The sequence below is a fragment of the Erinaceus europaeus genome, chromosome X, assembly GCF_950295315.1.
Source record: "Erinaceus europaeus chromosome X, mEriEur2.1, whole genome shotgun sequence".
Lineage (NCBI taxonomy): Eukaryota > Metazoa > Chordata > Mammalia > Eulipotyphla > Erinaceidae > Erinaceus > Erinaceus europaeus.
Genome location: NC_080185.1, coordinates 53,194,253 through 53,210,903, shown reverse-complemented (window position 1 = coordinate 53,210,903; position 16,651 = coordinate 53,194,253).

Genomic DNA, 16,651 nt, shown 5'->3' with positions numbered 1-16,651 from the left:
TTGCCAACACACAATGGTAATTGACAACAAATGTCAGATAAATGGTAGAGCCCTGCCTTTCTGAACATAGCTGAAACTCTGCAGCAAGCCCCTGAGACTTGTGTTCAGACTAAAACTATTCAGAGAAACCACATATAAACACTGCAAGGAGTACAAAAATATCAAGCATACAACAAAAAATATATATAATTCCAGGCCCCAACCCCTCCACTGCCCAACATATAAACAAAGCAAAGCCCAGAGATCACAGTAGCATCACCTTCTGGCCAGCGATAACCAGCAGAATGAATATGTAAACAGAAGAATTGCAGAAACAAACTGCCAAGCACCCAAATCAGACAGACAGATATGGTACAGAAGCACTCTAAGAAAATATAAAGTTAGAGGGTTTATCAGAAAATGACCACAGAAAGCAAGTTATGAGGAATTTCCAAAAATCTAAGCATTGTATGGAGACACATATTCAAGAGTTGAAAGAATATTTTATGAAGTAGTTAGGAAACACAAAAGAAGAACTTCAAACAAAGTTCTCTAAGAAGCTAGAAACCATGAAAAAAGAACTTCACTCAGAGTTCTCTAATAAATTATAAAACATAAAATAAGAACTTCAATTACAGTTCAATAACCAGTTAGAAAGCATGAAAGAAAAATTTCAAACAGAGTTGCAGGGAATTAAAGACACTTTGAGTGCAGTACAAGTTCAGCTAGAAGGCTTAGGAAGTAGACTCACTCATGCAAAAGAAAAAAATATCTAATCTAGAAGATGCAATTAGCCCTCTGTTGCAATTCAAATATGAAGGAGAGGAAAGGTTTCAAAAAAAATGAAGCAACCCTCTGTGAAATTGCAGACTCCATCAAAAAGTCAAATGTAAGAGTAATAAGAATTCCTGAAGAAGAGGAGAGAGTGAAAGAATCAGTGACCATTATCAGAGAAATTTTAGTTGAGAAATTTCCTCCTTAGTCAATCCTCATAACATAGTCATTCAAGAGGCAGAATGCACACCGAGGTATATGAATGCAAAATGGCCAGCAACAAGGCACATCTTTGTAAAACTATCAAAACTCAACAACGGGGGAAATGATGCTGAGGAATTATTCTGATACAGTCTCCGCCCCCAGGTTTTACCATGCTCTGCGTTATCCTAGCAGTGCCCCCTTCAACCAATCCTGCCCCCACACGTCACCCCTGGTTGTCACCCAATAAGAGCCCCATCACCCTCCCCCCTCGCTATCTCTGGGCTCTCGGCTCCTGCTCTCTCTCTCTCTCTCTGGGCTCCTTCGGGTCACGCTCTCTCTCTCTCTGCATGGTGAGGTAGTGGGGATGGCCATTGTCGGCTGACTCCACGTTGCCTGAGCCACCCCCCCCATCCTATAATAAAGATTCGTGTATCCCACTTGCTCCAGAACTCCTCTCTCTCTCTTCTCCGCGGTGCTGCCCGACACCTGACCACAACAACAACATCTGGCACCCATCGTGTTCCGCACCCACACCCCGCTGGGTGGCCCAGCCTGAGGTCCTCAAAAGCCACCCAGACACAGGTAAGTGGCATCCGCCCACCTCTGTGGCCCCGCGTTTCCCTCCACCATGAGAATTTTTTAGTTTTATGAGGAGGTGACCCAGACATTATCTCCTTCTCTCCTGGGACAGATTCACGCTCTCAGAGATGCTTTAATTTTCGCTACACCATGGGTTCTCATAGCTATAATCGCAACTTACAAGATATGTACAGCGTGGTATGCCTTGAGGATATGAGACCTTGAGGCTGAGATACAAGAGTTAAAGCATATGCGCTTAAGACTTAGACGTCCGGGAGTTCCCGGAAGATGGCGGACTGAGAAGCTGCTAGTAGCTTAAGCTCTGACCACATCTCCTGGAAACGGTAGGATTTTCTGCCTTTAGTAGGGCAGTCAATAAGGGGTCCTAGCGGTAACACCAAGGAGGTGACTATAACTTAATTTGGGTTAAGAATTACAGTAGGAAAAAAGGGGAAAATTTTTTTTCCTTTTAATTTTTAAGCATACTTCCGCCCCCTTCCCCCCCATAACCTGTCCCTGGGGACTAGCTCCTAGCAGGCTCCCCTGCTAGGAGCCTCTTTCATTACCAAATGCCTGTCCCACCAGGGAGTATCATTCATTCTAAGTCTATACCCTTCTGAAACCTCTGGCCTTTTATCTTTCTAAGTAGCCACCCCCCACCTCACCCCGCATAGCTAATTAAATAATTAAAAATAAATAAATAAATAAACCCTTTCCTTTCACTGCTCTTTTATGACTGTTCTTTTTCTTATCTTTTTCTTTTTTCTCTCTCTCTTTCTTTTTCTCATTCTTGTAATCCTTTCTCCCTTAATCCTACAGCTTTCAAAGCCACAGCCCACAGCCCCCACACCACCAAACATTGTGCTTTTTTGAATTCACTGATAGACATTTGGGAATTATTTGGGGGAAGAATTCTGACTCAGTGTGGATTGTCACTGCGAGTGTCTCTGCACAACTTCCCTTCCTCCTTTAGCACCCCTAGAATATACAGTGGATAATAGATTTGCAGAACTGTCTATTTCAGCTATCCTTGTCTAGTCCTGGGTTTTTTTTCTCTTTCTTAACAATCAGCTGCCTCTGATCACAAGGTTTGAGGAAATCTGGGACACGGGTTTTATTTTATTTTATTTTTTTACCCTGCTCTATTTTACTATTAATATTATATAAAGGCATATATCTCCCCCCCTTTAGGTTGATCAGAATTAACTCGTAGCATATATTTCAGTGCTAGGGTAGTGGGCATATTATCTATTGTGGGAGGAACTTGTCTCCTTAATCCTACCTCCTCTACAGACTCTCCTCTGCCTCCCCTTCCTAGCTAATCAAAAAAATTAAATTAAATTAAAAATAAAGTTAAAAAAACTTTCCTTACACTGTTCTTTAATTACAGCTCTTTTTCTTATCTTTTCCCTTTTGTATCTCTTGTCCCTTCTTTCTTTTTCATTTTTTTTTATCTTGTCATACACTCTTCCTTCCTTCTTCTTTGCCTTTCTGAATTTGTGAATTATTTTGGGGAAGAAATCTGACTCAGAGTGGACTCTCTATGTGTGTATCTCTGCTCTAGTTCCCTTCCCCTCTTGTTACCCCTAGAATATACAGTGGATAGTAGATTTGCATAACTGTCTATTCTTGCTATCCCTTATTTCTTTTCTCTTTCTTCTTCACTGGGATTGGGTTACTATTTATTCAAGGACTGGAGAAACTGTTTGGCTAACTGGTAACGATTAAACTGCTTCAATACTTGCTTCAGTTGCTACTTTAATTCCTGAGGTTGGTGAGTACAATTGTCATAAAGGTATTTAGTACAGTGTTGCTTGTACTCAAGACACAAAAACTGAGGAACAACAGAGCATATAAAAAAAGAAACACATAAATCAAAAAATGGGTAGATCAAAAACAAATAAAACTGCTATTCCAATGAATGAAGACAAGAGCCCAGAAGAAACTACAAATCAGCCAGAAGTAACCATAGATAAGAAAAGTATGCAAGCAATAATAAAATTATTAATCACAGAAATGAAAACAACACTGGAGGAAAGGAATGGCAGTATTAGGGAAACAACAGTTGAGACCCCCAAGGAAAATACTGATTATCTTGAGGCAATTAGAGAACTGAAAGCTAAAATAGCTGTAATGAAGAAAGAAGCTGAGGCAAGGGAAAGCAGACTAACAGAAGCAGAAAACAGAATTAGTCAGACAGAGGATGAGTTAGAGAAAATGAAGAAAGAGGTGAAAGAGCTTAAAAAGAGATTGAGAGACACTGAAAACAACAACAGAGACATATGGGATGATCTCAAAAGAAGTAACATTCGTATAATTGGCCTGCCAGAGGAAGAAAGAGAGGAAGGGGAAGGAAACATTCTAGAGGAAATAATAGAAGAATACTTCCCAGACCTGAATAACAGAAAGGACATCAAGATTCAAGGGGCACAGAGAGTTCCAAACAGAATCAACCCAGACCTGAAGACACCAAGACACATCATAGTCACAATGAGAAGAAATAAGGATAAAGAAAGGATTATTCACCACAGAAAGGATTATTCACCACAGAAAGGATTATTCACCACAGAAGAGATTATTATTCACCACAGAAGAGATCCAAAAGGCCGAGAAACACATGAAAAAATGCTCCAAGTCTCTGATTGTCAGAGAAATGAAAATCAAGACAACAATGAGATATCACTTCACTCCTGTGAAAATGTCACACATCAGAAAAGGTAACAGCAGCAAATGCTGGAGAGGGTGTGGGGTCAAAGGAACCCTCCTGCACTGCTGGTGGGAATGTCAATTGGTCCAACCTCTGTGGAGAACAGTCTGGATAACTCTCAGAAGGCTAGAAATGGACCTACCCTATGACCCTGCAATTCCCCTCCTGGGGATATATCCTAAGGAACCCAACACATCCATCCAAAAAGATCTGTGTACACATATGTTCTTGGCAGCACAATTTGTAATAGCCAAAACCTGGAAGCAACCCAGGTGTCCAACAACAGATGAGTGACTGAGCGAGTTGTGGTATATATACACAATGGAATACTACTCAGCTGTAAAAAATGGTTACTTCACCGTTTTCAGCCGATCTTGAATGGACCTTGAAAAAATCATGTTGAGTGAAATAAGTCAGAAACAGAAGGATGAATAAGGGATGATCTCACTCTCAGGCCGAAGTTGAAAAACAAGATTAGAAAAGAAAACACAAGGCGAAACTGAAATGGAATTGGAGTATTACAACAAAGTAAAAGACTCTGGGGTGGGTGGGTGGGTGGGGAGAATACAGGTCCATGAAAAATTATGAATGAAATAGTGGGGGTTGTATTGTTAAATGGGAATCTGGGGAATGTTATGCATGTAAAAAAAAAAAAAAAAAAGAAGTAGAAACCCAAAGCAGAAATTGACTGAGTTTGGAGTATGGCACCAAAGTAAGAAAGCAGAAGTACACTAGAGTTTGCAGTGAGTACCTCCCTAATACTTCCTCTCCATTTTTCCAAGCTTTGGGTCCATGATTGCTCAACAATTTTTTTGGCTTTGTATGTTAACTCTCTTTTCAGTCACCAGGTTCCAGGTGTCATCAGGATGCCGGCCAGACTTCCCTGGATTGAAGACCCCACCAATATGTCCTGGAGCTCAGCTTCCCCAGAGACCCACCCTACTAGGGAAAGAGAGAGGCAGACGGGGAGTATGGACCGACCAGTCAACGCCCATGTTCAGCGGGGAAGCAATTACAGAAGCCAGACCTTCTACCTTCTGCAACCCACAATGACCCTGGGTCCATGCTCCCAGAGGGATGGAGAATGGGAAAGTTATCGGGGAAGCGGGTGGGATATGGAGATTGGGCGGTGGGAATTGTGTGGAGTTGTACCCCTCCTACCCTATGGTTTTGTTAATTAATCCTTTCTTAAATTAAAAAAAAAATAACTTACAAAAAAAAAGAAAGAAAGGATCCTAAAGGCTGCAAGAGAGAAACAAAAAGTCACATACAAGGGAAAACCCATAAGATAATTTGCATACTTCTCCACTCAAACTCTAAAAGTCAGAAGGAAATGGCAAGATATCTATTGAGCACTGAATGAAAAAGGGTTTCAACCAAGGATAATATATCCTGCTAGACTTTCATTCAAACTAGATGGAGGGATCAAAACCTTCGTAGACAAACAACAGTTAAAGGGGGCAACCATAACCAAGACGGCCTTGAAAGAGGTTCTAAAAGACCTCTTATAAACATGAACATCATTATAATACTTGCAATATATCAGAGCAAACAAAATTTTTTGAACAATGGCACTATAATACATTAAATCCATAAAATCAATAAACGTCAATAGCTTAAACTGACCCATCAAAAGGCACAGGGTGGGGGGATGGATCAGAAAACATAGCCCAACCATATGCTGCTTGCAAGAATCCCATCTGTCACAACAAGATAAACACAGACTTAAAGTGAAAGGATAGAAAACTATCATACAGGCTAACGGACCACAAAAAAGGGCAGGAACAGCCATTCTCATCTCAGACACGATAGATTTTAAATTAAATAAAGTAATGAAAGATAGGCAAGGACATTACATAATTATTAGAGGATCATCAGCCAAGAAGACTTAACAATTATTAACATCTATGCACCCAATGAGAGACCATCTAAATACATCAAGCACCTACTGAAAGAATTTCAAAAATACATCAATAGTAATACAATAAGAGTGGGAGACTTCAATACCCCACTCTCACACTTAGACAGATCAACAAAGCAGAGAACCAATAAAGATACAAGAGAATTGAATGAAGAGATTGACAGACTAGACCGATTGGACATTTTCAGAGTACTTCACCCCAAAATACTGGAATACCACTTATTTTCAAATCCACATAACACATACTCAAGGATAGACCACATATTAGGCCACAAAGACAGCATCAATAAATTCAAGAGCATTGAAATCATCCCAAGTATCTTCTCAGACCACAGTGGAGTAAAACTAACATTTAACAACAAACAGACAATTATTAAAAGTCACAGAATTTGGAAACTAAACAACATACTCCTTAAGAACCACTGGGGCAGAGATTAACTCAAGCAGGAAATTCAAATGTTCCTGGAAACAAACGAAAATGAAGACACAACCTGTCAAAATATTTGGGACACAGCTAAAGCAGTACTGAGAGGGAAACTTATAGCTATACAATAACATATTAAACACCAAGAAGAAGCTCAAATGAACGACCTTACTGCACACCTCAAGGACCTAGAGGAAGAGGAACAAAGGAACCCTAAAGCATCCAGAAGGACAGAAGTCACTAAAGTTAGAGAAGAAATAAACAACATCGAAAATAAAAGAACCATACAAAAGATCAATGAAGCCAAATGCTGGTTCTTTGAAACATTAAACAAAATTGACAAACCTCTAGCCAGACTCACCAAACAAAAAAGAGAGAAGACTCAAATTAATAGAATTGTAAACGATGGAGGATATATCACAACTGAAACCACAGAAATCCAGAGAATCCTGCGAAACTTCTATGAAGAACTATACGCCACCAAGCTAGAGAATCTGGAAGAAATGGAACAATTCCTAGAAGCAGATGCCCCTCCAAAACTGAACCAAGAAGAACTACAAAATCTAAATGCACCAATGACAAACAAAGAAATTGAAACCATTATTAAGAACCTCCCCAACAGCAAAAGTTCTGGACCAGATGGCTTTACAAACGAATTCTACAAAACTTTTAGGAAACAGTACCCATACTTCTTAAGCTTTTCCATAAGATTGAAGAAACAGGAATACTCCCTTCCACCTTCTATGAAGTCAACATCACCCTGATACCAAAAGCTGATAGGGACAGAACAAAAAAGGAAAACTACAGACCAATATCTCTGATGAACATAGATGCCAAAATATTAAACAAGATCTTGGCCAACCGGATACAGCAACATATCAAAAAGATTCTTCATCATGACCAAGTGGGATTCATCACAGGAATGCAAGGCTGGTTCAACATCCGTAAGTCAATCAATGTCATTCACCACATCAATAAAAGCAAAGCCAAAAACCACATGATTATCTCAATAGATGCAGAGAAAGCCTTTGACAAAATCCAACACCCATTCATGCTCAAAACTCTACAATAAATGGCAATAGACGGGAAATTCCTCAAGATACGGAGTCTATATATAGCAAACCTACAGCCAACATCATACTCAATGGACAGAAGCTGAAAGTATTCCCCCTCAGATAGGGGACTAGACAGGGCTGTCCACTGTCATTGTTACTCTTCAACATAATATTGTAAGTTCTTGCCATAGCAATCATGCAAGAGAAAGAAATCAAAGGAATACAAATTGGAAGGGAAGAAGTCAAGCTCTCACTATTTGCAGATTATATGATAGTATACATAGAAAAACCTAAAGAATCCAGCAGAAAATTACTGGAAGTTATTAGGCAATATAGCAAGGTGTCAGGCTACAAGATCAATGTACAAAAATCAGTGGCATTTCTTTATGCAAAGACTAAATCTGAAGAAGAATACATCCAGAAATCACTCCCATTTACTGTTTCAGCAAAATCAATCAAATACCTAGGAATAAAGTTGACCAAAGAAGTGAAAGACTTGTATGGTGAAAACTATGTGTCGCTACTCAAGGAAATAGAAACTGATACCAAGAAATAGAAAGATATCCCATATTCATGGATTGGAAGAATAAATATCATCAAAATGAATATTCTCACCAGAGTCATATAGAAATTTAATGCAATACCCATCAAAGTTCCACCAAGCTTCTTTAAGAGAATAGAACAAACACTACAAACATTTATCTGGAACCTGAAAACACCTAGAATTGCCAAAACCATCTTGAGGAAAAGAAACAGAAATGGAGGCATCATACTCCCAGACCTTAAAACTATATTATAAAGCCATCATCATCAAACAGCATGGTACTGGAACAAAAATAGGCACACAGACAAGTGGAACAGAATTGAAAGCCCAGAAATAAATCCCCACACCTATGGACATCTAATCTTTGATAAGGGGGCCCAAAGGATTAAATGGAAAAGGGAGGCTCTATTCAATAAATGGTGCTGGGAAAACTGGGTTGTAACATACAGAAGATGAAATTGAACCACTTTATCTCACCAGAAACAAAAATCAACTCCAAATGGATCAAAGACCTAGATGTCAGACAAGAAATAATCAAATACTTAGAGGAAAACATTGGTAAAACACTTTCCCACCTACACCTCAAGGACATCTTTGATGAATCAAACCCAATTGCAAGGAAGACTAAAGCTGAAACAAACCAATGGGACTACATCACATTCAAAAGCTTCTGCACATCCAAAGAAACTATTAAACAAAAAAAGAGACCCCTCAGATAATGGGAGAAGATCTTCACATGCCATACATCAGACAAGAAACTAATCATCAAAATATATAAAGAACTCAGCAAACTTAACACCAAAAAAGCAAATGACCCGATCCAAAAATGGGCAGAGGATATGAACAAAACATTCACTACAGAGGAGATCCAAAAGGCTAACAAACATATGAAAAACTGCTCTAGGTCACTGATTGTCAGAGAAATGCAAATTAAGACAACACTAAGATACCACCTCACTCCTGTAAGAATGGCATACATCAAAAAGGACAGCAGCAACAAATGCTGGAGAGGTTGTGGGGACAGAGGAACCCTTTTACATTGCTGGTGGGAATGTAAATTGGTACAGCCTCTGTGGAGAGCAGTCTGGAAAACTCTCAGAAGGCTAGACATGGACCTTCCATATGATCCAGTAATTCCTCTCCTGGGGTTATACCCCAAGGACTCCATAACACCCAACCAAAAAGAGGTTTGTACTCCTATGTTCATAGCAGCACAATTCATAATAGCTAAAACCTGGAAGCAACCCAGGTGCCCAACAACAGATGAGTGGCAGAGAAAGCTGTGGTATATATACACAATGGAATACTATGCAGCTATCAAGAACAATGAACCCACCTTCTCTGACCCATCTTGGACAGAGCTAGAAGGAATTATGTTAAGTGAACTAAGTCAGAAAGATAAAGATGAGTATGGGATGGTCCCACTCATCAACAGAAGTTAACTAATAAGATCTGAAAGGGAAACTAAAAGCAGGACCTGATCAAATTGTAGGTAGGGCACCAAAGTAAAAACCCTGTGGTGAGGGGTAGACATGCAGGTTCCTGGGCCAGTGGGCGGTGGGAGTGGGTGGGAGGGATGGGTCACTGTCTTTTGGTGGTGGGAATGGTGTTTATGTACACTCCTAGTAAAATGTAGAGATATAAATCACTAGTTAATTAATATGAGAGGAGGATAATCAATTGTATGTCTCAAAGTTTTTCAAACCACAAACTGAATCTTTTTAATATATAGGCTGTGTATTTGATATGCGGACTCTCTCAGAAGCCTAGACCAAGTAGATCAGAAGCATCAAATAGCACAGCTATATACAAGATACTGGGTACTGTACAGCAAACCATAACAAAAGGACTTTTCAAAGTTAACCCAATTACCAAATAATGTGATGATAACATTAACTATTGATTGTCTTTTTGAACACTAAGACAGCAGAAACCTCACATCTCCACTATAGAGCTCCTACGTTCTCCAGTCCTGGAACCCTTGCATAGGGCCCACTTTCCTGTATGCCTCTCCCGATCCATATCAAATAATATTGCATCCGCCGATCACAACCTAACCAACACAACGATTGCCACCTCAACATGCTTCACTTCATACTGTGTCCAGAGACTTCACATGTGGAATGACAACCCTTCAGCTTCATTACTCAGGTGAGACCTTTCCTTTCATATTATACTCTAATTTCATCTCAGGTGGTTCACTTTCTAACAAAGTCCCAAACCCTAGATATACACCAGTTTCTGTGAGATACAGCATATCTTCACACGTATCTATAAACTACTGCAAAATACATACCTGAAAGCAGAAGTACACTAGAGCTTGCAGTGAGTACCTCCCTAACACTTCCTCTCCACTATTCCAAGCTTTGGGTCCATGATTGCTCAACAATTTGTTTGGCTTTGTATGTTAACTCTCTTTTCAGTCACCAGGTTCCAGATGCTATCAGGATGCTGGCCAGGCTTCCTGGATTTAAGACCCCACTAATGAGTCTTGGAGCTCAGCTTCCCCAGAGACACACCCTACTAGGGAAAGAAAGAGGCAGACTGGGAGTATGGACCGACCAGAAAACGCCCATGTTCAGTGGGGAAGCAATTACTGAAGCCAGACTTTCTACCTTCTGCAACCCACAATGACCCTGGGTCCATGCTCCCAGAGGGATAGAGAATGGGAATGCTCACAGGGGAGAGGGTGGGATATGGAGATTGGGTGGTGGGAATTGTGTGGAGTTGTACCCCTCCCACCCTATTGTTTTGTTAATTAATCCTTTCTTAAAAAAAAAATCTTAGACGCCCTAAGCGATCAGCAGCTAGACCCAAAGCTTCAGTTCCCACTGACACGCACACATGTTCGGAGGCTCCTCCTTTGACTCTACCCCCAGCTGATCCTGTTGGTCCAGTTCCGGTTTCTGCTCCTCTAAGCCCGCCTCCTGTCAGTCCAATTCCGGTTTCTGCTTCTCTAAGCCCGCCTCTTGTCGGTCAAGTTCCAGTTTCCGTTTCTCTAAACCTGCCTTCTCTTGACCCCGTGGTTCCAGTATCCACCTCTTAAGCCCGCCTTCTGTTGACCCTGTGGTTCCAGTCCCTGTTTCCCTAAATCCTTCCCCTGCTGATACGTCATCATTAAGAGACCTTGTGGCTGAGATACGAGAGTTAAAGGATTTTTCAGCATTTAAGGACCTTAAACCATGTGCAGTCCGCCCCAAGAGCTCTTTCCCCGTAGATACGTGTTCAGTCTCCCCAGTGTCATCGAACCAAATGCACACCTTCCCGGTAAACATGGCCCCCAATAGACAAAACCCTCAGGCTTGGCACCCATACTCCTCTAAAGAGCTCAGAGAACTCAGACAAGCAGTCAGGGATGACGGAATTCATGCGCCATGGACTAAGTCCATTTTAAGGATTTTTTACCAGCACCTTAACACCCCCCAGGACTGGAAAGACCTGGCTTGTGCTGCACTCCAAGACCCCCTCTACCTTCAGTGGAAAGTGTGCTTCCATGATGAATGCTCTAGACAATCGCAGGAAAATAGTAACAAACAGGTAGAATGGAATTTTGATGCTGTTTGGAGCAGGAGCATTTGAATCCGGAACTCAGCAGGCAGAAGCCAGGTTTCCAACTGGTTATTTTGAACTGGTACGCATCTGCGCAACACAAGCATGGGAAAGGGTGACTCTACCTAATGTAGATTAGTCAGTTTCCATTAACTCTCTTTGCCAAGGCACTGATGAATCATTAGCGAGCTTCATCTCAAGGGTGAGGACAAGCTTAGAGAGAAAGGTTTATAATCCTGACGTCCGCTCTCTACTCCTGCGCTCTATTGTCTGGGATGGCATGACACCACAATTCCATCAGGCATGCCTTAATCTTAAACACCTACACCCAGATAATTGGATTTTAGCGACACAGGAACTTACATCAGGCAATTATGGGGCACCCGCTGCGACACAGGTTTATGCAGTTAGCCCACGTAATCAAAACCGGGCCTGCTTTCAGTGCGGTCGCCAAGGGCACTGGCGTAACCAATGACCTGATAAGCTGCTACCATGCCTCCAGTCAGAGCAACCCCGCCTCCAGTTAGAGCTACCATGCCTGCAGTCAGGGAAATCCCACCTCCAGTCAGGGCAATCGCGCCTCCAATCAGGACAACCCTGCCTTCAGTCAGGGAGCCAGAAACCACGTATGGTCTGTCCAAGATGTCATAAAGGGTTTCACTGGAAGAGATTGTTAGTCAAACTTTCACAAAGATGGCACGCCCCTGAATGGTACAAATTCGGGGCCTGAGATTTTGTGGACCACTCCTGTTTTACAACGAGGTCACCCTTCTATGACAGTAAAGACTGGCAATATTCCTTTTAAATTTTTTATTGACACAGGGGCTGAAAAGACAATTTTAAGGCAACAAGAGGTTCCCCAAGATTGGGAACTTCTCCCTGGACCCAGTATACATGGAGTAGGAGGGGTGACCCTATCATTTCGCACATGAGATTCGCTCGTGTGGAAAGACCCGGAAGGCTCTACCAGACACTTCCGCCCTTTGGTAGCTGATATCAGCACCAACCTACTGGGCAGAGATCTTCTGGAATGTCTTGATGTTAGTATATCCACAGATGCCTCTGCAGAGTGTAACACTCGCTCCTGTGGGACCAGATCTAATCAGCACCCCCAATACTAGCTGCCACTGTTCGGCAAACTCCCCGCTTAGGCTGGCTTTCTAATGAGCCTGTCTGGGTGGAACAGTGGCATTTACCTAGGGATAAAATAGAAATTTTAAAAGAGCTCGTCAGAGAGCAGTTGTCCTTGGGACACATTCGCCATTCTCAAAGCCCATGTAATACTCCTGTCTTTGTGATTAAAAAGTGCTCGGGAAAATGGTGCCTCCTCCAAGATCTCCATGCAGTTAATAAAACCATGCAAGTCTGGGGCTCCCCCCAAAGGGGTTTGCCTCTTGCTTCTGCAATTCCCACAGGAATTCCAATCATAGCTATTGATATACAAGATTGTTTTTTCTCTATTCCCTTGCATCCGCAAGATTGTAAATGTTTTGCCTTCTATATTCCGTCTATTAATAACGCCAATCCTGCTGATAGATTTGAATTAGTGGGGCTACCCCAGGGTATGGCCAATAGTCCTACAATTTGTCAGGAGGCTGTTAAATCTGCCCTTTTCCCATATATTCTTAATGTTTTTCATTATACAGATAGATGATATTTTAATATGGGGAAAATCAGATACAGATCTCTATGCCTTACGTGATTTTCTCATTCCTGCATTAACAAAAAGTGGCCTTAATGTAGCTCCTGAGAAGATACAGATAATTCCTCCAATATCTTTCCTAGATTCAGAGACTTCTCTAATGCAAATTTGTCCCTTAAAACCTAATGTCACCTTTCCTTCTAACCTTACTCTTGCTTCTTTACAAAGTTTTCTAGGAAATTTAAATTGGCTTAGGCAGTATCTCTACCCGCCTACAAGCTGCCTCCAACCACTGTTTGACCTATTGAAAGGGAACAAACATCCCTCCTCAAAACGTTAAGTTAACTCCCGAGGCCTCCTCGGCACTGGAAAGTGTTAACCAGGCCCTCCAGGACATGCACCTTGTTCGATTCTCCCCCTCCTCTCCAGTAAACCTTCTAATCTTAACTCCACCCCCATAGTAGTAGGGGCATTGTGGCAAGACCATGGGGTTCTCGAGTGGCTTCACACACCAGTAGGCAGAGCTCCAAGACTCCTCACTGAGATAGATGCGTTAGCATTCATGGTTCGCCAAGGGAGAAATAGGTCAGTGCAGGACTTAGGGAAAGAACTGGATTTAATTATTCTGTCCTTTTCTCTCACAGATACAGAGTGGCTCATACGCCATCATTCCCGCTTTGCCATAAGCTTCGTGGGGTTTTCACAACAAATAGATAACCATTTTCCTTCTAATAAATTGATAGCTTCTTTACCACTTTTGCCTCTACTAGCACCAAAACTTTTTTCTCGGGATCCCATTCCCTCTGCTCCTACAGTCTTTACTGATGGTGGAAAAAGGGGAGCTGCTGCCCTTATATATTACCCAGAAAAACAATCTCCTAAACCTCTCTTTACTGAGCTTCCTGAGAATTCCCCTCAGTACAAAGAACTTTATGCTGTTTTCCTTGCATTTAAAGCTGTACCAGAATCCTTCAACCTTTTTTCTGACAGTGTGTATACTGTTAACTTACTCCCATGGCTTGCTCGTTCTTATGTGAAAATTGATGACAACCCACTTTCCCCTCTCTTGATTCAAATCGCCTCTATGCTCTGTTCTCGAACCCAACCATTGTATATTCAACACCTTCGTTCCCACAGCCCTCTTCCTGGTTCCCTGTCCAAAGGGAATGCTGCAGTTGACCGCCTTGCCTCCTCAGGAACTTTCCCAGTCTCTGTCTCTGATCCTGCTAATTTTCATTCTCTAAACTATGTTAATCTTAAAGGCCTTTGAGCTCGATTTCCTGGTGTTCCTTTACCACAGTTAAAACATATCCTCGCTACATGCTCTTCTTGTGCAAGTCTCATAAAGACAACTGTTATCCAGACCCTTGGGGTTAACCCCCGGGGTTTAAAAGCTAATGCTATTTGGCAAATCAATGTCACCCACATACCTAACTTTGGCAAACAAAAATATGTGTTTGTCTCAATTGATACCTTTTCTAAATTTATGTGGGCTACAGCTCAGACAGGATAAAGCGCTAAAAAGCTTGTAAGCCATATGCTCTCTTGTTTTGCCGTTATGGGGTTCCCACTTTGTTTGAAAACAGACAACGTGACAATGTTTACCAGAAAACAATTTAAAGATTTTTGTTCCCTCTGGAATATTACTCATACCACGGGCATTCCCTACAATCCACAGGGACAAGGCAGTGTCGAGAGGGCCCATCAAACTCTGAAGGCTCAATTAAATAAAGATAATGGAGGAACATATCCCCCCAATATCCAGCTAGCAAAAGCCTTAACTACATTAAATCTCTTTAATATTTACAATAATTCGGACCTACCTCCTATTATTCTTCACTCGCAAACACCATCTACCCTCCCATCCATTAAGGTCAAATGGAGAGACCCACTCAATAAAATTTGGAAAGGGCCTGACCCCCTATTGACCATGGAAAGGGGTTTCACATGCGTTTTCCCTCAAAATTTCTCTAAACCTGTCTGGGTTCCTGCCCGCCTGTCTGACAATACCCGCAGGATGGTACTGTTATCCCTGAAGAACAAGAAATACTACAAGAGGACCAGATGCAGGATACAGCCCAGGACCCATAATATGACATGGCTGAACCTACAAAATCTGGCTCACAGAGACCTCTCTCCTACCCTTTCCCTGAATGTCTTATGTTATAACTGGCCAGTTGTGTTTTGTGAGTGAGTGTGTTGAATGACCAAAAAAAATTTTTGTATGACCCATCTGCTCGAAGTACTCTAAAAGGTAATTGGCTTTATATAAAAATGCTGGACGCAGCCAAAGTTTCTGGAGACATCGAGAAACATTCCAAAATTTTTGTTTTTCTCCCGCTTTTAATTTTTATAAATAGTTTTGGTATATATGTAAGTGTTTAGCCTTAAACTGTGTGACTAATGACAGATATAAATTTGTTTTTAAAATGATATGTTTTTATAACAAAAGTTCTTTTTCCTCCAGTGTGTTATACCTAAATGTTTATGGGTATGTCTCAAGTTTGGTAACACTAACTTAACGGGGTCAAAAGTGTAACCCTACAGCTACATTATTACCAGACAAGGTAAAAATTAATTTGCTAAGGTAACTAACTATTTAAGGTAAAAGTCTAAATGTTTAACGTGACTATACATTCCCAAAACTAAAATATAAATTCTCAATACAGGACACCTTTGGAGGGCCCCCAAAAGTGCCCTGTAAACTATCTTGTGGAAATTAATCCACAACAGATCTGGCATCAATCTGGCACTGTAAATGTTAAAATCATTGTCACGAAAATATGTGAACTCTCTAAGCAATTTGAGTCTGTTTAAAATACATATTTTAACTAAAATTGGTCTCAAGATCCTGCTGTAGAGACTGCTACAGGAGGTCACATTATATGACCTTTAAATAAAATCATAAAGATATTTAAACCAATTATAATCATCGAGGTATCAACTATAATAAACCTCTAACTTGTTACAAGTCCAAATTAACCACGAGAAGCAGATTGTTTGTGTTTCTTCCACAGGAATCCCGGAAAAACCATCTGAACCCCTGCACACCCTGACGTCACCCACTAGACGGCATGACTACAGTGACACACCCACTGAAACCCTAGCTGTCACTCAATGCGATCTAAAGAACCTGATACACAGACTCCAAGGACAGAACTTTCTTAATGCCTGCTTGCCGTTCCTGCTTCTGATTTACCTGTCACGTGTTGGCGGTTCCAGCTGACTATCTACAGAAAAGCAGAATTCCAGCGGCTGACCTCCCTCATGCAG